At 32.4% G+C, this 20,031-nt stretch overlaps 15 non-coding genes and 1 pseudogene across 15 annotated transcripts; all 16 read left to right on the top strand.

Annotated features, from left to right (window-relative positions):
- The first annotated feature begins 275 nt into the window (after positions 1-275).
- On the top strand, positions 276-467 carry LOC114472663 (uncharacterized; annotated as a pseudogene).
- Positions 468-1,040: 573 nt separating this feature from the next.
- On the top strand, positions 1,041-1,256 carry LOC114472482 (small nucleolar RNA U3). The gene has a single exon (XR_003675119.1). It is a non-coding gene; the product is annotated as a small nucleolar RNA U3 (small nucleolar RNA).
- Positions 1,257-2,673: 1,417 nt separating this feature from the next.
- LOC114472471 (small nucleolar RNA U3) lies at positions 2,674-2,889 on the top strand. Its single transcript, XR_003675114.1, has one exon. It is a non-coding gene; the product is annotated as a small nucleolar RNA U3 (small nucleolar RNA).
- A 1,408-nt stretch (positions 2,890-4,297) lies between these two features.
- On the top strand, positions 4,298-4,512 carry LOC114472620 (small nucleolar RNA U3). Its single transcript, XR_003675157.1, has one exon. It is a non-coding gene; the product is annotated as a small nucleolar RNA U3 (small nucleolar RNA).
- A 574-nt stretch (positions 4,513-5,086) lies between these two features.
- On the top strand, positions 5,087-5,302 carry LOC114472542 (small nucleolar RNA U3). The gene has a single exon (XR_003675142.1). It is a non-coding gene; the product is annotated as a small nucleolar RNA U3 (small nucleolar RNA).
- A 1,412-nt stretch (positions 5,303-6,714) lies between these two features.
- LOC114472632 (small nucleolar RNA U3) lies at positions 6,715-6,929 on the top strand. Its single transcript, XR_003675162.1, has one exon. It is a non-coding gene; the product is annotated as a small nucleolar RNA U3 (small nucleolar RNA).
- A 573-nt stretch (positions 6,930-7,502) lies between these two features.
- On the top strand, positions 7,503-7,718 carry LOC114472603 (small nucleolar RNA U3). Its single transcript, XR_003675152.1, has one exon. It is a non-coding gene; the product is annotated as a small nucleolar RNA U3 (small nucleolar RNA).
- A 1,412-nt stretch (positions 7,719-9,130) lies between these two features.
- Positions 9,131-9,345, top strand: LOC114472614 (small nucleolar RNA U3). The gene has a single exon (XR_003675156.1). It is a non-coding gene; the product is annotated as a small nucleolar RNA U3 (small nucleolar RNA).
- A 574-nt stretch (positions 9,346-9,919) lies between these two features.
- On the top strand, positions 9,920-10,135 carry LOC114472536 (small nucleolar RNA U3). Its single transcript, XR_003675139.1, has one exon. It is a non-coding gene; the product is annotated as a small nucleolar RNA U3 (small nucleolar RNA).
- A 1,411-nt stretch (positions 10,136-11,546) lies between these two features.
- Positions 11,547-11,761, top strand: LOC114472625 (small nucleolar RNA U3). The gene has a single exon (XR_003675160.1). It is a non-coding gene; the product is annotated as a small nucleolar RNA U3 (small nucleolar RNA).
- Positions 11,762-12,334: 573 nt separating this feature from the next.
- LOC114472597 (small nucleolar RNA U3) lies at positions 12,335-12,550 on the top strand. The gene has a single exon (XR_003675151.1). It is a non-coding gene; the product is annotated as a small nucleolar RNA U3 (small nucleolar RNA).
- A 1,409-nt stretch (positions 12,551-13,959) lies between these two features.
- On the top strand, positions 13,960-14,174 carry LOC114472548 (small nucleolar RNA U3). Its single transcript, XR_003675144.1, has one exon. It is a non-coding gene; the product is annotated as a small nucleolar RNA U3 (small nucleolar RNA).
- A 573-nt stretch (positions 14,175-14,747) lies between these two features.
- On the top strand, positions 14,748-14,963 carry LOC114472569 (small nucleolar RNA U3). The gene has a single exon (XR_003675147.1). It is a non-coding gene; the product is annotated as a small nucleolar RNA U3 (small nucleolar RNA).
- A 1,412-nt stretch (positions 14,964-16,375) lies between these two features.
- On the top strand, positions 16,376-16,591 carry LOC114472476 (small nucleolar RNA U3). Its single transcript, XR_003675117.1, has one exon. It is a non-coding gene; the product is annotated as a small nucleolar RNA U3 (small nucleolar RNA).
- Positions 16,592-17,498: 907 nt separating this feature from the next.
- On the top strand, positions 17,499-17,713 carry LOC114472609 (small nucleolar RNA U3). Its single transcript, XR_003675154.1, has one exon. It is a non-coding gene; the product is annotated as a small nucleolar RNA U3 (small nucleolar RNA).
- A 547-nt stretch (positions 17,714-18,260) lies between these two features.
- Positions 18,261-18,476, top strand: LOC114472524 (small nucleolar RNA U3). The gene has a single exon (XR_003675135.1). It is a non-coding gene; the product is annotated as a small nucleolar RNA U3 (small nucleolar RNA).
- Positions 18,477-20,031: the final 1,555 nt, after the last annotated feature.

The raw sequence follows: 20,031 nt of genomic DNA, 5'->3' as shown, positions 1-20,031 counted from the left end.
GATTTGATATCTAATCTAAAAAAAACAACTATTCATTCAAAAACAATGTGACGATGCAACAGTTTTGGGGCGCAAGGCATTCTGGGACCCAGACAATGAATTATAAAATATATGTTTGTCCTTTAAAGCAACTGTGATTTGAACACAAATATTTGTGATTCGTTCACGTTGATAATTTGTAGCTGTGACTGTGTTTGTTTGATGATTAAAAGTAAAAACATGAGTGAGATGTTCTAGTGAGAGCATGAGGTTCCTTCTGTCAACATGAGAAAGTTAAGACTATACTTTCAGGGATCATTTCTATAGTTCATGACTTGAGAAATGTGTTTCTAAAGTGTCTGGTCTCACTACCCACGATGATGACTCATGATACTCCATTCTGAGCGTGAAGCAGGCAGAGAGAAATGATTGAGGATTGTTCTTGGTTCTTTTAAGAACTTTGAGGAAAGGAATATGATCAGAGTGGTAGAATTATATGTGATGAAAATCACTGTAAGTTATACAATAACATATATTTTTTAACTGTATTAGTGACAAATCTATCTTTGTTTAACTTATTCAATGACATAACCCTCATAAGTTGGTGGTTAGATGTTCCAGCAGAACTGATTTTCTGTGTTTTGGTTTCTACGGGTAATGTTAAAACATCCCAGTGCATCAAAGCTGATGTGAAATAATAAATAATGCAAATGTATTTAAAAAATGAAAAGGAAATATTCTGGTTTGAATTAGTCTTTATACTTGCAATAATTCAAATTTTTTTTTAAATCACATCTTTTAAAAAGACTTAACCATTTAGCCAAAAACAATCTGATGACGTAACAGATTTTGGCGCGAGGCATTCTGGGAGTGGAGCAATAATATCCAAGTCTAAGTATTTTCTTCATAGTTTATGTGATTTAAATGCAAAAATGTTAGTGATTCTGTTAGGTTAATCATATGTAGGTGTGAATGTGTGGTTATTTGACGAAACAAAATGAAAATGTGAGTGAGATGGTCTGGTCTGAGAATGACACCCCTGCTGCCAATATCAGGAAGTTAAGACTATACTTTCAGGGATCATTTCTATAGTTTTTGACTTGAGAAATGTGTTTCTAAAGTGTCTGGTCTCACCATCCACGATGATGAGTTATGATACTCCTTTCTGAGCGTGAAGTGGGCAGAGAGACATGATTACGTTCATATGTTCTCTGTCGTTGAGGATCGTTCTTGGTTCCTTTTAGGGACCTTGAGGAAAGGAGTATGATCAGAGTGGTAGTGGTTGTATATGTAATGGTAACGTTGGTCATTTGATACCAAATTAGTACAGTGACTTTTTCACTAATTTTGATTTTGTAATTTTAACTGACTGTTGTTCATGTATCATAATATTGCTGAACTTTAGGTGGTTTATTCTTCTATGGACTATTTAAAGTTTTAGACAGAATCTGGACAAAAGTTAAGTGTCTCGTCAAAAACAACAAGTTAACATTTATGAAGTCAAAGTTAAGTGTTTTTTTGTCAAAATCAACACTAAACATTGTCTAATCACATTAATGAACAAAGCTGTAATTAAAGTTCAGTGATATGTGTAGAGAAATAGAAAATCGATGCGTATGAGCATGTGCAATAGGCTCATGACTGAGGAAAATACAGATTAAACCTCAGCAGAACTTTTTCCCACAACTTGCTTTATTGGTGAGTTGGAATGGACTTTAGTTTTATTCTAGTAGAAAATGTTGTGATAAACTAATGAGTAACTGTTATTTAAGCAGCTAGCAGAGAAAGCATTTTTATGAATGTAATTACAGAGTAAATATATAGCGTTGGTTTTATTTATCCAGGTTTGCTAAAATACTTTAGATACAATATTGGACCTTCATGTAAAAATAAACTGATTTCTGCACATGAAAATGTGCATAATTTGATTTCAAAAATGTTTTGGCTGTATATTGAGGTAATATAGTAATATACATGAAAATATATTAGGTCCATTTAGTTTTTAATTGATAACATTGTGGTAATCCGTTGTATAAATTGAGTAAAATGGTTATTTTCCCTGTATTAAGAAAGAAACACTGCCCTCTTGTGTCATTGTTTTGAATCGCGTTTTGTAAACATTAAAAAGTGTATTTAAATCTTCCCAGTAAAGTATATCCTATTATTTTCACACCAGTTAATTTAGTGACAGATTTTTTGATTTTTTTCTTCTTTGTTTAACTCATTCAATGACAAAACACTCATAAGTTTGTGATTAGACGTCCCAGCAGAACTGATTTGGTTTCTATGGTGAATGTCAGAACAACACGTAAGTGCATCGATGGCTGATGTGAAATAATAAGGAATGCCAATTTATTTAAAAAAGAACAGGAAATATTCTTGTTTGGATTAATCATTATAATTGCAATATTTTGATTTGATATCTAATCTAAAAAAAAAAACAACAACTATTCATTCAAAAACAATGTGACGATGCAACAGTTTTGGGGTGCAAGGCATTCTGGGACCCAGACAATGAATTATAAAATATATGTTTGTTCTTTAAAGCAACTGTGATTTGAACACAAATATTTGTGATTCGTTCACGTTGATAATTTGTAGCTGTGACTGTGTTTGTTTGATGATTAAAAGTAAAAACATGAGTGAGATGTTCTAGTGAGAGCATGAGGTTCCTTCTGTCAACATGAGAAAGTTAAGACTATACTTTCAGGGATCATTTCTATAGTTCATGACTTGAGAAATGTGTTTCTAAAGTGTCTGGTCTCACTACCCACGATGATGAGTTATGATACTCCTTTCTGAGCGTGAAGCAGGCAGAGAGAAATGATTCAGTTCATATGTTCTCTGTCATTGAGGATTGTTCTTGGTTCCTTTTAGGAACCTTGAGGAAAGGAGTATGATCAGAGTGGTAGTAGTTGTGTAAGTGATGACAATGTTACTCATTTAATACAAAGCCTGTCTCACTAATCCTGATTTAGTATTTAATAATAACTAAAGCTCATGTATCATCAAATTGCTGACTTTTAGGTGTTTTTTCTTTTCTTCTATGGATTATTTAGTTAGTTTTTGACAGAATGTCGACAAAATTTAAGTGTCTTGTCAAAAATAACAAATTAACATTTGTCAAGTCAATGTTAAGTGTTTTTTTGTCAAAATCAACACTAAACATTGTCTAATCACATTAATGAACAAAGCTGTAATTAAAGTTCAGTGATATGTGTAGAAAAATAGAAAATCGATGCGTATGATCATGTGCAATAGGCTCATGACTGAGGAAAATACAGATTAAACCTCAGCAGGACTTTTTCCCACAACTGCTTTATTGGTGAGTTGGAATGGACTTTAGTTTTATTCTAGTAGAAAATGTTGTGATACACTAATGAGTAACTGTTATTTAAGCAGCTAGCAGAGAAAGCATTTTTATAAATGTAATTACAGAGTAAATATATAGCGTTGGTTTTATTTATCCAGGTTTGATAAAATACTTTAGATACAATATTGGACCTTCATGTAAAAATAAACTGATTTCTGCACATGAAAATGTGCATAATTTGATTTCAAAAATGTTTTGGCTATATATTGAGGTAATATAGTAATATACATGAAAATATATTAGGTCCATTTAGTTTTTAATTGATAACATTGTGGTAATCCGTTGTATAAATTGAGTAAAATGGTTATTTTCCCTGTATTAAGAAAGAAACACTGCCCTCTTGTGTCATTGTTTTGAATCGCGTTTTGTAAACATTAAAAAGTGTATTTAAATCTTCCCAGTAAAGTATATCCTATTATTTTCACACCAGTTAATTTAGTGACAGATTTTTTGATTTTTTCTTCTTTGTTTAACTCATTCAATGACAAAACACTCATAAGTTTGTGGTTAGACGTCCCAGCAGAACTGATTTGGTTTCTATGGTGAATGTCAGAACAACACGTAAGTGCATCGATGGCTGATGTGAAATAATAAGGAATGCCAATTTATTTAAAAAAGAACAGGAAATATTCTTGTTTGGATTAATCATTATAATTGCAATATTTTTATTTGATATCTAATCTAAAAAAAAAAAACAACTATTCATTCAAAAACAATGTGACGATGCAACAGTTTTGGGGCGCAAGGCATTCTGGGACCCAGACAATGAATTATAAAATATATGTTTGTTCTTTAAAGCAACTGTGATTTGAACACAAATATTTGTGATTCGTTCACGTTGATAATTTGTAGCTGTGACTGTGTTTGTTTGATGATTAAAAGTAAAAACATGAGTGAGATGTTCTAGTGAGAGCATGAGGTTCCTTCTGTCAACATGAGAAAGTTAAGACTGTACTTTCAGGGATCATTTCTATAGTTCATGACTTGAGAAATGTGTTTCTAAAGTGTCTGGTCTCACTACCCATGATGATGACTCATGATACTCCTTTCTGAGCGTGAAGCAGGCAGAGAGAAATGATTCAGTTCATATGTTCTCTGTCATTGAGAATCGTTCTTGGTTCTTTTAAGAACTTTGAGGAAAGGAGTATGATCAGAGTGGTAGATTTATATGTGATGAGAATCTCTGTAAGTTATACAGTAACATATATTTTTTAACTGTTTTAGTGACAAATCTATCTTTGTTTAACTTATTCAATGACATAATCCTCATAAGTCAGTGGTTAGATGTTCCAGCAGAACTGATTTTCTGTGTTTTGGTTTCTACGGGTAATGTTAAAACATCCCAGTGCATCAAAGCTGATGTGAAATAATAAATAATGCAAATTTATTTAAAAAATGAAAAGGAAATATTCTGGTTTGAATTAGTCTTTATACTTGCAATAATTCAATTTATTTTTTTAAATCACATCTTTTAAAAAGTCTTAACCATTTAGCCAAAAACAATCTGATGACGTAACAGATTTTGGCGCGAGGCATTCTGGGAGTGGAGCAATAATATCCAAGTCTAAGTATTTTCTTCATAGTTTATGTGATTTAAATGCAAAAATGTTAGTGATTCTGTTAGGTTAATCATACGTAGGTGTGAATATGTGGTTATTTGACGAAACAAAATGAAAACGTGAGTGAGATGGTCTGGTCTGAGAATGACACCCCTGCTGCCAACATCAGCAAGTTAAGACTATACTTTCAGGGATCATTTCTATAGTTTTTGACTTGAGAAATGTGTTTCTAAAGTGTCTGGTCTCACCATCCACGATGATGAGTTATGATACTCCTTTCAGAGCGTGAAGTGGGCAGAGAGACATGATTAAGTTCATATGTTCTCTGTCGTTGAGGATCGTTCTTGGTTCCTTTTAGGGATCTTGAGGAAAGGAGTATGATCAGAGTGGTAGTGGTTGTATATGTAATGGTAACGTTGGTCATTTGATTCCAAATTAGTACAGTGACTCCTTCACTAATTCTGATTTTGTAATTTTAACTGACTGTTGTTCATGTATCATAATATTGCTGAACTTTAGGTGGTTTATTCTTCTATGGACTATTTAAAGTTTTTGACAGAATCTGGACAAAAGTTAAGTGTCTCGTCAAAAACAACAAGTTAACATTTGTGAAGTGAAAGTTAAGTGTTTTTTTGTCAAAATCAACACTAAACATTGTCTAATCACATTAATGAACAAAGCTGTAATTAAAGTTCAGTGATATGTGTAGAAAAATATAAAATCGATGCGTATGAGCATGTGCAATAGGCTGATGACTGAGGAAAATACAGATTAAACCTCAGCAGGACTTTTTCCCACAACTTGCTTTATTGGTGAGTTGGAATGGACTTTAGTTTTATTCTAGTAAAAAATGTTGTGATAAACTAATGAGTAACTGTTATTTAAGCAGCTAGCAGAGAAAGCATTTTTATAAATGTAATTACAGAGTAAATATATAGCGTTGGTTTTATTTATCCAGGTTTGCTAAAATACTTTAGATACAATATTGGACCTTCATGTAAAAATAAACTGATTTCTGCACATGAAAATGTGCATAATTTGATTTCAAAAATGTTTTGGCTGTATATTGAGGTAATATAGTAATATACATGAAAATATATTAGGTCCATTTAGTTTTTAATTGATAACATTGTGGTAATCCATTGTATAAATTGAGTAAAATGGTTATTTTCCCTGTATTAAGAAAGAAACACTGCCCTCTTGTGTCATTGTTTTGAATCGCGTTTTGTAAACATTAAAAAGTGTATTTAAATCTTCCCAGTAAAGTATATCCTATTATTTTCACACCAGTTTATTTAGTGACAGATTTTTTGATTTTTTTCTTCTTTGTTTAACTCATTCAATGACAAAACACTCATAAGTTTGTGATTAGACATCCATGCAGAAATGATTTGGTTTCTATGGTGAATGTCAGAACAACACGTAAGTGCATCGATGGCTGATGTGAAATAATAAGGAATGCCAATTTATTTAAGAAAGAACAGGAAATATTCTTGTTTGGATTAATCATTATAATTGCAATATTTTGATTTGATATCTAATCTAAAAAAAAAAAACTATTCATTCAAAAACAATGTGACGATGCAACAGTTTTGGGGCGCAAGGCATTCTGGGACCCAGACAATGAATTATAAAATATATGTTTGTTCTTTAAAGCAACTGTGATTTGAACACAAATATTTGTGATTCGTTCACGTTGATAATTTGTAGCTGTGACTGTATTTGTTTGATGATTAAAAGTAAAAACATGAGTGAGATGTTCTAGTGAGAGCATGAGGTTCCTTCTGTCAACATGAGAAAGTTAAGACTATACTTTCAGGGATCATTTCTATAGTTAATGACTTGAGAAATGTGTTTCTAAAGTGTCTGGTCTCACTACCCACGATGATGAGTCATGATACTCCTTTCTGAGCATGAAGCAGGCAGAGAGAAATGATTCAGTTCATACGTTCTCTGTCATTGAGGATCGTTCTTGGTTCTTTTAAGAGCTTTGAGGAAAGGAATATGATCAGAGTGGTAGGTTTATATGTGATGAAAATCACTGTAAGTTATACAATAACATATATTTTTTAACTGTTTTAGTGACAAATCTATCTTTGTTTAACTCATTCAGTGACATAACCCTCATAAGTCGGTGGTTAGATGTTCCAGCAGAACTGATTTTCTGTGTTTTGGTTTCTACGGGTAATGTTAAAACATCCCAGTGCATCAAAGCTGATGTGAAATAATAAATAATGCAAATTTATTTAAAAAATGAAAAGGAAATATTCTGGTTTGAATTAGTCTTTATACTTGCAATAATTCAAATTTTTTTTTAAATCACATCTTTTAAAAAGACTTAACCATTTAGCCAAAAACAATCTGATGACGTAACAGATTTTGGCGCGAGGCATTCTGGGAGTGGAGCAATAATATCCAAGTCTAAGTATTTTCTTCATAGTTTATGTGATTTAAATGCAAAAATGTTAGTGATTCTGTTAGGTTAATCATACGTAGGTGTGAATGTGTGGTTATTTGACGAAACAAAATGAAAACGTGAGTGAGATGGTCTGGTCTGAGAATGACACCCCTGCTGCCAACATCAGGAAGTTAAGACTATACTTTCAGGGATCATTTCTATGGTTTGTGACTTGAGAAATGTGTTTCTAAAGTGTCTGGTCTCACCATCCACGATGATGAGTTATGATACTCCTTTCTGAGCGTGAAGTGGGCAGAGAGACATGATTAAGTTCATATGTTCTCTGTCGTTGAGGATCGTTCTTGGTTCCTTTTAGGGATCTTGAGGAAAGGAGTATGATCAGAGTGGTAGTGGTTGTATATGTAATGGTAATGTTGGTCATTTGATTCCAAATTAGTACAGTGACTCCTTCACTAATTTTGATTTTGTAATTTTAACTGACTGTTGTTCATGTATCATAATATTGCTGAACTTTAGGTGGTTTATTCTTCTATGGACTATTTAAAGTTTTAGACAGAATCTGGACAAAAGTTAAGTGTCTCGTCAAAAACAACAAGTTAACATTTGTGAAGTCAAAGTTAAGTGTTTTTTGTCAAAATCAACACTAAACATTGTCTAATCACATTATTTAACAAAGCTGTATTTAAAGTTCAGTGATATGTGTAGAAAAATAGAAAATCGATGCGTATGATCATGTGCAATAGGCTCATGACTGAGGAAAATACAGATTAAACCTCAGCAGGACTTTTTCCCACAACTGCTTTATTGGTGAGTTGGAATGGACTTTAGTTTTATTCTAGTAGAAAATGTTGTGATAAACTAATGAGTAACTGTTATTTAAGCAGCTAGCAGAGAAAGCATTTTTATAAATGTAATTACAGAGTAAATATATAGCGTTGGTTTTATTTATCCAGGTTTGCTAAAATACTTTAGATACAATATTGGACCTTCATGTAAAAATAAACTGATTTCTGCACATGAAAATGTGCATAATTTGATTTCAAAAATGTTTTGGCTGTATATTGAGGTAATATAGTAATATACATGAAAATATATTAGGTCCATTTAGTTTTTAATTGATAACATTGTGGTAATTCGTTGTATAAATTGAGTAAAATGGTTATTTTCCCTGTATTAAGAAAGAAACACTGCCCTCTTGTGTCATTGTTTTGAATCGCATTTTGTAAACATTAAAAAGTGTATTTAAATCTTCCCAGTAAAGTATAGCCTATTATTTTCACACCAGTTAATTTAGTGACAGATTTTTTGATTTTTTCTTCTTTGTTTAACTCATTCAATGACAAAACACTCATAAGTTTGTGGTTAGACGTCCCAGCAGAACTGATTTGGTTTCTATGGTGAATGTCAGAACAACACGTAAGTGCATCGATGGCTGATGTGAAATAATAAGGAATGCCAATTTATTTAAAAAAGAACAGGAAATATTCTTGTTTGGATTAATCATTATAATTGCAATATTTTTATTTGATATCTAATCTAAAAAAAAAAAACAACTATTCATTCAAAAACAATGTGACGATGCAACAGTTTTGGGGCGCAAGGCATTCTGGGACCCAGACAATGAATTATAAAATATATGTTTGTTCTTTAAAGCAACTGTGATTTGAACACAAATATTTGTGATTCGTTCACGTTGATAATTTGTAGCTGTGACTGTGTTTGTTTGATGATTAAAAGTAAAAACATGAGTGAGATGTTCTAGTGAGAGCATGAGGTTCCTTCTGTCAACATGAGAAAGTTAAGACTGTACTTTCAGGGATCATTTCTATAGTTCATGACTTGAGAAATGTGTTTCTAAAGTGTCTGGTCTCACTACCCATGATGATGACTCATGATACTCCTTTCTGAGCGTGAAGCAGGCAGAGAGAAATGATTCAGTTCATATGTTCTCTGTCATTGAGAATCGTTCTTGGTTCTTTTAAGAACTTTGAGGAAAGGAGTATGATCAGAGTGGTAGATTTATATGTGATGAGAATCTCTGTAAGTTATACAGTAACATATATTTTTTAACTGTTTTAGTGACAAATCTATCTTTGTTTAACTTATTCAATGACATAATCCTCATAAGTCAGTGGTTAGATGTTCCAGCAGAACTGATTTTCTGTGTTTTGGTTTCTACGGGTAATGTTAAAACATCCCAGTGCATCAAAGCTGATGTGAAATAATAAATAATGCAAATTTATTTAAAAAATGAAAAGGAAATATTCTGGTTTGAATTAGTCTTTATACTTGCAATAATTCAATTTATTTTTTTAAATCACATCTTTTAAAAAGTCTTAACCATTTAGCCAAAAACAATCTGATGACGTAACAGATTTTGGCGCGAGGCATTCTGGGAGTGGAGCAATAATATCCAAGTCTAAGTATTTTCTTCATAGTTTATGTGATTTAAATGCAAAAATGTTAGTGATTCTGTTAGGTTAATCATACGTAGGTGTGAATATGTGGTTATTTGACGAAACAAAATGAAAACGTGAGTGAGATGGTCTGGTCTGAGAATGACACCCCTGCTGCCAACATCAGCAAGTTAAGACTATACTTTCAGGGATCATTTCTATAGTTTTTGACTTGAGAAATGTGTTTCTAAAGTGTCTGGTCTCACCATCCACGATGATGAGTTATGATACTCCTTTCAGAGCGTGAAGTGGGCAGAGAGACATGATTAAGTTCATATGTTCTCTGTCGTTGAGGATCGTTCTTGGTTCCTTTTAGGGATCTTGAGGAAAGGAGTATGATCAGAGTGGTAGTGGTTGTATATGTAATGGTAACGTTGGTCATTTGATTCCAAATTAGTACAGTGACTCCTTCACTAATTCTGATTTTGTAATTTTAACTGACTGTTGTTCATGTATCATAATATTGCTGAACTTTAGGTGGTTTATTCTTCTATGGACTATTTAAAGTTTTTGACAGAATCTGGACAAAAGTTAAGTGTCTCGTCAAAAACAACAAGTTAACATTTGTGAAGTGAAAGTTAAGTGTTTTTTTGTCAAAATCAACACTAAACATTGTCTAATCACATTAATGAACAAAGCTGTAATTAAAGTTCAGTGATATGTGTAGAAAAATATAAAATCGATGCGTATGAGCATGTGCAATAGGCTGATGACTGAGGAAAATACAGATTAAACCTCAGCAGGACTTTTTCCCACAACTTGCTTTATTGGTGAGTTGGAATGGACTTTAGTTTTATTCTAGTAAAAAATGTTGTGATAAACTAATGAGTAACTGTTATTTAAGCAGCTAGCAGAGAAAGCATTTTTATAAATGTAATTACAGAGTAAATATATAGCGTTGGTTTTATTTATCCAGGTTTGCTAAAATACTTTAGATACAATATTGGACCTTCATGTAAAAATAAACTGATTTCTGCACATGAAAATGTGCATAATTTGATTTCAAAAATGTTTTGGCTGTATATTGAGGTAATATAGTAATATACATGAAAATATATTAGGTCCATTTAGTTTTTAATTGATAACATTGTGGTAATCCATTGTATAAATTGAGTAAAATGGTTATTTTCCCTGTATTAAGAAAGAAACACTGCCCTCTTGTGTCATTGTTTTGAATCGCGTTTTGTAAACATTAAAAAGTGTATTTAAATCTTCCCAGTAAAGTATATCCTATTATTTTCACACCAGTTTATTTAGTGACAGATTTTTTGATTTTTTTCTTCTTTGTTTAACTCATTCAATGACAAAACACTCATAAGTTTGTGATTAGACATCCATGCAGAAATGATTTGGTTTCTATGGTGAATGTCAGAACAACACGTAAGTGCATCGATGGCTGATGTGAAATAATAAGGAATGCCAATTTATTTAAGAAAGAACAGGAAATATTCTTGTTTGGATTAATCATTATAATTGCAATATTTTGATTTGATATCTAATCTAAAAAAAAAAACTATTCATTCAAAAACAATGTGACGATGCAACAGTTTTGGGGCGCAAGGCATTCTGGGACCCAGACAATGAATTATAAAATATATGTTTGTTCTTTAAAGCAACTGTGATTTGAACACAAATATTTGTGATTCGTTCACGTTGATAATTTGTAGCTGTGACTGTATTTGTTTGATGATTAAAAGTAAAAACATGAGTGAGATGTTCTAGTGAGAGCATGAGGTTCCTTCTGTCAACATGAGAAAGTTAAGACTATACTTTCAGGGATCATTTCTATAGTTAATGACTTGAGAAATGTGTTTCTAAAGTGTCTGGTCTCACTACCCACGATGATGAGTCATGATACTCCTTTCTGAGCATGAAGCAGGCAGAGAGAAATGATTCAGTTCATACGTTCTCTGTCATTGAGGATCGTTCTTGGTTCTTTTAAGAGCTTTGAGGAAAGGAATATGATCAGAGTGGTAGGTTTATATGTGATGAAAATCACTGTAAGTTATACAATAACATATATTTTTTAACTGTTTTAGTGACAAATCTATCTTTGTTTAACTCATTCAGTGACATAACCCTCATAAGTCGGTGGTTAGATGTTCCAGCAGAACTGATTTTCTGTGTTTTGGTTTCTACGGGTAATGTTAAAACATCCCAGTGCATCAAAGCTGATGTGAAATAATAAATAATGCAAATTTATTTAAAAAATGAAAAGGAAATATTCTGGTTTGAATTAGTCTTTATACTTGCAATAATTCAAATTTTTTTTTAAATCACATCTTTTAAAAAGACTTAACCATTTAGCCAAAAACAATCTGATGACGTAACAGATTTTGGCGCGAGGCATTCTGGGAGTGGAGCAATAATATCCAAGTCTAAGTATTTTCTTCATAGTTTATGTGATTTAAATGCAAAAATGTTAGTGATTCTGTTAGGTTAATCATACGTAGGTGTGAATGTGTGGTTATTTGACGAAACAAAATGAAAACGTGAGTGAGATGGTCTGGTCTGAGAATGACACCCCTGCTGCCAACATCAGGAAGTTAAGACTATACTTTCAGGGATCATTTCTATGGTTTGTGACTTGAGAAATGTGTTTCTAAAGTGTCTGGTCTCACCATCCACGATGATGAGTTATGATACTCCTTTCTGAGCGTGAAGTGGGCAGAGAGACATGATTAAGTTCATATGTTCTCTGTCGTTGAGGATCGTTCTTGGTTCCTTTTAGGGATCTTGAGGAAAGGAGTATGATCAGAGTGGTAGTGGTTGTATATGTAATGGTAATGTTGGTCATTTGATTCCAAATTAGTACAGTGACTCCTTCACTAATTTTGATTTTGTAATTTTAACTGACTGTTGTTCATGTATCATAATATTGCTGAACTTTAGGTGGTTTATTCTTCTATGGACTATTTAAAGTTTTAGACAGAATCTGGACAAAAGTTAAGTGTCTCGTCAAAAACAACAAGTTAACATTTGTGAAGTCAAAGTTAAGTGTTTTTTGTCAAAATCAACACTAAACATTGTCTAATCACATTATTTAACAAAGCTGTATTTAAAGTTCAGTGATATGTGTAGAAAAATAGAAAATCGATGCGTATGATCATGTGCAATAGGCTCATGACTGAGGAAAATACAGATTAAACCTCAGCAGGACTTTTTCCCACAACTGCTTTATTGGTGAGTTGGAATGGACTTTAGTTTTATTCTAGTAGAAAATGTTGTGATAAACTAATGAGTAACTGTTATTTAAGCAGCTAGCAGAGAAAGCATTTTTATAAATGTAATTACAGAGTAAATATATAGCGTTGGTTTTATTTATCCAGGTTTGCTAAAATACTTTAGATACAATATTGGACCTTCATGTAAAAATAAACTGATTTCTGCACATGAAAATGTGCATAATTTGATTTCAAAAATGTTTTGGCTGTATATTGAGGTAATATAGTAATATACATGAAAATATATTAGGTCCATTTAGTTTTTAATTGATAACATTGTGGTAATTCGTTGTATAAATTGAGTAAAATGGTTATTTTCCCTGTATTAAGAAAGAAACACTGCCCTCTTGTGTCATTGTTTTGAATCGCATTTTGTAAACATTAAAAAGTGTATTTAAATCTTCCCAGTAAAGTATAGCCTATTATTTTCACACCAGTTAATTTAGTGACAGATTTTTTGATTTTTTCTTCTTTGTTTAACTCATTCAATGACAAAACACTCATAAGTTTGTGGTTAGACGTCCCAGCAGAACTGATTTGGTTTCTATGGTGAATGTCAGAACAACACGTAAGTGCATCGATGGCTGATGTGAAATAATAAGGAATGCCAATTTATTTAAAAAAGAACAGGAAATATTCTTGTTTGGATTAATCATTATAATTGCAATATTTTGATTTGATATCTAATCTAAAAAAAAACAATTATTCATTCAAAAACAATGTGACGATGCAACAGTTTTGGGGCGCAAGGCATTCTGGGACCCAGACAATAAATTATAAAATATATGTTTGTTCTTTAAAGCAACTGTGATTTGAACACAAATATTTGTGATTCTCTCACGTTGATAATTTGTAGCTGTGACTGTGTTTGTTTGATGATTAAAAGTAAAAACATGAGTGAGATGTTCTAGTGAGAGCATGAGGTTCCTTCTGTCAACATGAGAAAGTTAAGACTATACTTTCAGGGATCATTTCTATAGTTCATGACTTGAGAAATGTGTTTCTAAAGTGTCTGGTCTCACTACCCACGATGATGAGTCATGATACTCCTTTCTGAGCGTGAAACAGGCAGAGAGAAATGATTCAGTTCATATGTTCTCTGTCATTGAGGATTGTTCTTGGTTCTTTTAAGAACTTTGAGGAAAGGAGTATGATCAGAGTGGTAGATTTATATGTGATGAAAATCACTGTAAGTTATACAATAACATATATTTTTTAACAGTTTTAGTGACAAATCTGTCTTTGTTTAACTTATTCAGTGACGTAACCCTCATAAGTCAGTGGTTAGATGTTCCAGCAGAACTGAGTTTCTGCGTTTTGGTTTCTACGGGTAATGTTAAAACATCCCAGTGCATCAAAGCTGATGTGAAATAATAAATAATGCGAATTTATTGAAAGAATGAAAAGGAAATATTCTGGTTTGAATTAGTCTTTATACTTGCAATAATTCAATTTTTTTTTTAAATCACATCTTTTAAAAAGACTTAACCATTTAGCCAAAAACAATCTGATGACGTAACAGATTTTGGCGCGAGGCAATCTGGGAGTGGAGCAATAATATCCAAGTCTAAGTATTTTCTTCATAGTTTATGTGATTTAAATGCAAAAATGTTAGTGATTCTGTTAGGTTAATCATATGTAGGTGTGAATGTGTGGTTATTTGACGAAACAAAATGAAAACGTGAGTGAGATGGTCTGGTCTGAGAATGACACCCCTGCTGCCAATATCAGGAAGTTAAGACTATACTTTCAGGGATCATTTCTATAGTTTTTGACTTGAGAAATGTGTTTCTAAAGTGTCTGGTCTCACCATCCACGATGATGAGTTATGATACTCCTTTCTGAGCGTGAAGTGGGCAGAGAGACATGATTAAATTCATATGTTCTCTGTCGTTGAGGATTGTTCTTAGTTCCTTTTAGGGACCTTGAGGAAAGGAGTATGATCAGAGTGGTAGTGGTTGTATAAGTGATGGTAATGTAGGTCGTTTGATTCTAAATTAGTACAGTGACTCCTTTATAAATTCTGATTTTATACTTTTTATTGACTGATGTTCATGTATCATTATATTGCTGAACTTTGGGTGGTTATTTCTTCTATGGACTATTTAAAGTGTTAGAACGAATCTGGACAAAAGTTAAGTGTCTTGTCAAAAACAACAAGTTAACATTTGTGAAGTCAAAGTTAAGTGTTTTTTTGTCAAAATCAACACTAAACATTGTCTAATCACATTAATGAACAAAGCTGTAATTAAAGTTCAGTGATATGTGTAGAAAAATAGAAACTCGATGTGTATGATCATGTGCAATAGGCTCATGACTGAGGAAAATACAGATTAAACCTCAGCAGGACTTTTTCCCACAACTTGCTTTATTGGTGAGTTGGAATGGACTTTAGTTTTATTCTAGTAGAAAATGTTGTGATAAACTAATGAGTAACTGTTATTTAAGCAGCTAGCAGAGAAAGCATTTTTATAAATGTATTTACAGAGTAAATATATAGCGTTGGTTTTATTTATCCAGGTTTGCTAAAATACTTTAGATACAATATTGGACCTTCATGTAAAAATAAACTGATTTCTGCACATGAAAATGTGCATAATTTGATTTCAAAAATGTTTTGGCTGTATATTGAGGTAATATAGTAATATACATGAAAATATATTAGGTCCATTTAGTTTTTAATTGATAACATTGTGGTAATCCGTTGTATAAATTGAGTAAAATGGTTATTTTCCCTGTATTAAGAAAGAAACACTGCCCTCTTGTGTCATTGTTTTGAATCGCGTTTTGTAAACATTAAAAAGTGTATTTAAATCTTCCCAGTAAAGTATATCCTATTATTTTCACACCAGTTAATTTAGTGACAGATTTTTTGATTTTTTCTTCTTTGTTTAACTCATTCAATGACAAAACTCTCATAAGTAGGTGGTTAGACATCCATGCAGAACTGATTTGGTTTCTATGGTGAATGTGAGAACAACACGTAAGTGCATCGATGGCTGATGTGAAACAATAAGGAATGCCAATTTATTTAAAAAAGAACAGGAAATGTTCTTGTTTGGATTAATCATTATGATTGCAATATTTTGATTTGATATCTAATCTAAAAAAAAAACAACTATTCAGTCAAAAACAATGTGACGATGCAACAGTTTTGGGGCGAAAGGCATTCTGGGACCCAGACAATGAATTATAAAATATATGTTTGTTCTTTAAAGCAACTGTGATTTGAACACAAATATTTGTGATTCTCTCACGTTGATAATTTGTAGCTGTGACTGTGTTTGTTTGATGATTAAAAGTAAAACCATGAGTGAGATGTTCTAGTGAGAGCATGAGGTTCCTTCTGTCAACATGAGAAAGTTAAGACTATACTTTCAGGGATCATTTCTATAGTTTTTGACTTGAGAAATGTGTTTCTAAAGTGTCTGGTCTCACTACCCACGATGATGAGTTATGATATTCCTTTCTGAGCGTGAAGCAGGCAGAGAGAAATGATTCAGTTCATATGTTCTCTGTCATTGAGGATCGTTCTTGGTTCTTTTTAGGAACTTTGAGGAAAGGAGTATGATCAGAGTGGTAGATTTATATGTGATGAAAATTACTGGAAGGTAACATAAATTTTTTAAATGTTTTAGTGACAAATCTGTCTTTGTTTAACTTATTTAATAACATAACCCTCATAAGTCAGTGGTTAGATGTTCCAGCACAACTGATTTTCTGTGTTTTGGTTTCTACGGGTAATGTTAAAACATCCCAGTGCATCAAAGCTGATGTGAAATAATAAATAATGCAAATTTATTTAAAAAATGAAAAGGAAATATTCTGGTTTGAATTAGTCTTTATACTTGCAATAATTCGATTTTTTTTTTTAAATCAAATCTTTTAAAAAGACTTAACCATTTTGCCAAAAACAATCTGATGATGTAGCAGATTTTGGCGCGAGGCATTCTGCAATAGTATGTTTAGTTACTTATTTGTTGAAATATTTTTGGATTGATTGATTTATCATTGTTAGTTTCATACAGTGACAAAACTGTCATAAGTTTGTGATAAGACGTCCCAGCAGAACTGGTTTGGTCTCTATGGTGAATGTCAGAACAACACGTAAGTGCATCGATGGCTGATGTGAAATAATAAGTATTGCCAATTTATTTAAGAAAGAACAGGAAATATTCTAGTTTGGATTAATCATTATAATTGCAATATTTTGATTTGATATCTAATCTAAAAAAAAAACAACTATTCATTCAAAAACAATGTGACGATGCAACAGTTTTGGGCGCAAGGCATTCTGGGACCCAGACAATGAATTATAAAATATATGTTTGTTCTTTAAAGCAACTGTGATTTGAACACAAATATTTGTGATTCTCTCACGTTGATAATTTGTAGCTGTGACTGTGTTTGTTTGATGATTAAAAGTAAAAACATGAGTGAGATGTTCTAGTGAGAGCATGAGGTTCCTTCTGTCAACATGAGAAAGTTAAGACTATACTTTCAGGGATCATTTCTATAGTTCATGACTTGAGAAATGTGTTTCTAAAGTGTCTGGTCTCACTACCCACGATGATGAGTTATGATACTCCTTTCTGAGCGTGAAGCAGGCAGAGCGAAATGATTCAGTTCATACGTTTTCTGTCATTGAGGATTGTTCTTTGTTCTTTTAAGAACTTTGAGGAAAGGAGTATGATCAGAGTGGTAGATTTATATGTGATGAAAATTACTGGAAGGTAACATAAATTTTTTAAATGTTTTAGTGACAAATCTATCTTTGTTTAACTTATTCAGTGACTTAATCCTCATAAGTCGGTGGTTAGATGTTCCAGCAGAACTGATTTTCTGTGTATTGGTTTCTACGGGTAATGTTAAAACATCCCAGTGCATCAAAGCTGATGTGAAATAATAAATAATGCAAATTTATTTAAAAAATGAAAAGGAAATATTCTGGTTTGAATTAGTCTTTATACTTGCAATAATTCAATTTTTTGATACAAAAAGTCAACTGTTCATCCAAAAACAATCTGACGACGTAACAGTTTTGACCCAAGGAATCCTGGGACTTGGGCAATGAATTATAAAATCAGTGTTTTTTCTTTAAAGCAACTGTGATTTGAACACAAATGTTTGTGATTCTCTCACGTTGATAATTTGTAGCTGTGACTGTGTTTGTTTGATGATTAAAAGTAAAAACATGAGTGAGATGTTCTAGTGAGAGCATGAGGTTCCTTCTGTCAACATGAGAAAGTTAAGACTATACTTTCAGGGATCATTTCTGTAGTTCATGACTTGAGAAATGTGTTTCTAAAGTGTCTGGTCTCACCATCCACAATGATGAGTTATGATACTCCTTTCTGAGCGTGAAGCAGGCAGAGAGAAATGATTCAGTTCATATGTTCTCTGTCATTGAGGATTGTTCTTGGTTCTTTTTAGGAACTTTGAGGAAAGGAGTATGATCAGAGTGGTAGGGAGGTTTTGTACTTTATTTAATAATGCAGCAAGCTAATACTTTTAAACAATTTTATAGTGTGTTAAACCAATAACCTTCTAACACCTACTTGGACATGGGCAAAGTCCACAGGTGACTAAAAAGTACTTTTTCAGTCCCTCACCATCATATCTGTCATGTTTCTCATGATCTCCACTGCTCTTTGGTAATCAGCTAATTATCCCCCTCCTCAATGTGTGATGGGGGATATAGGTTTGAACTCCCTCCGTGCGTCCGAGTTAAAGAGGACAGCTTTTCTCAGAAACCGCTTAAGATAGAGTTAGTAATTTTATATTCTGATGTGATAATATTTTCTTTTGTATGAATCTAAGTTCTTAGATTTAGGAAAAGGTTGTGAGTCATAATGACAACCAATCTGGCGTGGGATGTTGATGACTATGTCTTTTTGTTATTGATATTGTAAGTCTTTAACTTGTATGTTATCATTCAGTATTTTTTTCATTGTTAAAACTAAAGAATATTTACACTTATCACATCTGAGCACTATAATATTTAGAATATGTTTTTATATGCCACTATTATTTATTTGTTCATTCATTCATGTTATTTATTCAAAACAGCTGCATGATTAAAAAGTCCAATGTCGTGTAAAGGCTTTGACACAAGACATTCTTGACATTGAAATATAAGACTTGAGCAATTTTAGTTCCATTTGTGCCTTGAACATAAAAGTTTGTGGTTCCATCACTTTAATGTAGCTGTAGCTGTGTTTGTTCATCAAATCAACAGTAAAACCATGAGTGAAATGATTCAGTTCATTTGTTCTCTGTCGTTGAGGATCGTTCTTGGTTCTTTTTAGGAACTATGAGGTAGGGAGTATGATCAGAGTGGTAGATCTTAATGTAATTTAGTGTCAATTCCATCTCCTCAAATTCATAATGACTAATGTCATGAAATTTTGACTTTTGCTGGTGAATGATTTACCACAAGCAGTTTTGTTTCCTTATTAAATGCAAATGTTGCTTCCAGCTCAGAAAATGTCAAATCAATTAAAAGGTTTATTTTCAATCTGTAACTTTCTACTACAATCTTGTTCTAAATGTGTGATTGAGGTGAAAGATGCTTTATTTGTAATATACTGCCCTCTTGTGTCCTTCTCTGTTTAACAGCCAGGAGTGCATAGAAAGATCCATCGGGCATGTTTAATGCCAATATTTACATAAATATAATCACTCAAAGTCTCATGTCTACCAGGCCAGGATGGATCCTTGGCTTGGCCCTGGTAAATTGACCTAAAATGTAATTTTCTTCCTTGTTTCCATGATAACAAACACAGAAGGGAAACGTTCTTAGTTTGGGGGAACGTTCCTATGGTGGAAATGCACCAAAGGCCCGGCTCAATATTTGGCTTCATACTAGTAAGTACAGATAGTATCATTTCTCTTTGTTTATAACTAACTTTAAATTATACCTTGTAGGGATGTAAAGATTAATCGCGAGGCAGTTAAAAATTGATTCAAAGATGTCACAGTTCACGTCGATATTCTGAGATTGAATCGCAGTATTTTTTTA

The sequence above is a fragment of the Gouania willdenowi genome, chromosome 1 (assembly GCF_900634775.1).
Source record: "Gouania willdenowi chromosome 1, fGouWil2.1, whole genome shotgun sequence".
In the NCBI taxonomy this organism is placed as follows: Eukaryota; Metazoa; Chordata; class Actinopteri; order Blenniiformes; family Gobiesocidae; genus Gouania; species Gouania willdenowi.
The sequence above is the reverse complement of the archived record's forward strand: the minus strand, read 5'-3'. Positions and strand labels throughout refer to the sequence as shown.